This window comes from Manis javanica, chromosome 1, assembly GCF_040802235.1.
Source record: "Manis javanica isolate MJ-LG chromosome 1, MJ_LKY, whole genome shotgun sequence".
Lineage (NCBI taxonomy): Eukaryota > Metazoa > Chordata > Mammalia > Pholidota > Manidae > Manis > Manis javanica.
In genome coordinates, this window is record NC_133156.1 from 63,417,044 (window position 1) to 63,419,273 (window position 2,230).

A 2,230-nucleotide genomic window follows, 5' to 3' on the forward strand; every position below is an offset into this window, starting at 1 on the left:
AACATGACCCACTCATATTCACAGACCTTGCAATTTACTTATTATTTTCAAATCAAAACACCAATCAAACTTTATCACATATATGAAAAAAGCTTGTAATAAGAGGAACATTAGGATTTTAAAGCACCATAAACAACATTGAAGGAAACATATTTTAAGGAACACAAGAGAACTTTAAAAAAAGAAAAAAAAACTCCTGCATAGAATCTTCGGGGTCAGCAAGATAGCAGAATAGAAGTTTCCAATCATAATTTCCCTGTGGAACATTGATTTTGAAAATCAGCCATGGATAAGAGTACCTTTGTGGGAGTCCAGGAGTCCAGTGGACAAGTTCCAGAACACCACTGGAGCATAGTATTGGAGAACATATGCATTAAAGAGTGTAAGAACAGTTTCACTTTACCCATGACACCCTCCCCCAAGTCAGTACAGCTTAGGGCCAAGAGAGACCACTTTAAGCCATGATTTCTCCCACAAGGGACAGTGAGAGCATAATGAATGAGTACCCAGGAGAATGTATTTGTGTGTGTGTATTCCATTATATATATTATGGAATATACATATACATAATAATATATATAATGGAATACTATTCTGCATTTAAAATGATGGAAATCCTGCCATCTGTAAAACATGGATAAACTGGAGGACAGTATTCTACATGAAATAAGCTGGATATAGAAACACAAATATTGCATGATGACACATGTGGCAACTCAAAAGCTAACTTATCAGAAGGTAGTATGGTAGTTACCAAGGTGGAGGAACTGTGGAGATGTTGGTCATAAGGTACAGACTTTCAGTTATAATATAAACAAGTTCTAGAGACCAAATGCACAGCATTGTGACTATAGTTAATAATAATGTATTGTATACTTGAAATTTGCTAATATGGTATATCTCAAGTGTTCTCACACACAAAAAAATTAGCTCTATGAAGTGATGGACATGTTAATTAGCATGATTGTGGTACTCATTTCACAGTGAACATGTATGGCAAAACATTGCATTGTATACCTTAAGTATATACAATTTATATTTGTCAAGTATAATTTTATAAAACTGGGGGGAAAAGAATCTTTGGAAAGATTCAAGGAAAGATTATATACAAAAAATAAGTGCAGTATGACATATAAAGAAATCTAAGATATTAAAAATATGATGACTTGAAAAAGTAATTCAATAGAAGGAATTAAAGATAAAGTTTAAGAACTCTTAGAAAGTTGGAAAAAAATAGGATGGGAGGAGAGAGAAAAGAATTGAAAGATATCTAGAGAGCAAAGAAAAGGGAGGGGAGGAAATAATCAATTTAATAATATAGAAAAATTTCCCTAGGCTCAAATATTTAATTCTTTATATAGAAAAGATTTACCCAATGCCTACAATATGAATCAAAATAGATCCACTCTTAGAACAGATCATAAAATTTTAGAAAACAAAAAGTTAAAGGAAATGTGCTAAATGTTCCAGATAGAAAAACAGATCACCTACTGTATCATTTAGAATCAGTTTCAGAAAACTTACCCAAACAAGTTTTAAGCAGAAACCAGATTTATTATATTATGAAAAATGTCTGGTAGGACTGATGAAATAGGCTCTAGTTTGGGCATCCAAGAAGTATTTCCCAAAGTCACACCAAAAAACTGAGCCACCAAGAGAACATCTGCTCTAACCATGAGCAGAAAAACAAGAGTCCCACAAGCTGTTTGGCATTTCAAGGAAACCATCACTCTAGTTCCCAGCTCCAGAACTGCATTGTTTTCGCCACAATCCATATCAACAAAATGGATGTCTCTCCCTAACTCTGGACAACCACAGAACTTGAGACCAGACAGTAGGATCTCTGCCACAGCTGATGGAGAAAATTTCAATTCCTTCAACCTAGGCTTGCAGCAGAAATAACAGAAATAGTAGAAGGGTACATTCACTTTCATCTTACAGATCTCATGGGGGTGGAACCTAAATCACATCTGGAACCCTAGCAGCAATAGAACCTAAGAAGTGGAGTTCATACCTTCCAGTTTCTTTAGCATAGGAAGACATGTTAGAAGGTTGTAAGGAGGGCAGAAGAGGCCAATCAATATTGTCTGTCATAATACAGCATACACACTCTCTTAAGTTTCATACCTAAAGTTTCACACAAAACCAGCTACCATGTAACTGCATTTAGTGTCTCTAGAAGAAGAGAGAGCCAAAGTTTATCAGTCACTGTACCCAGTTCTCCACCGTG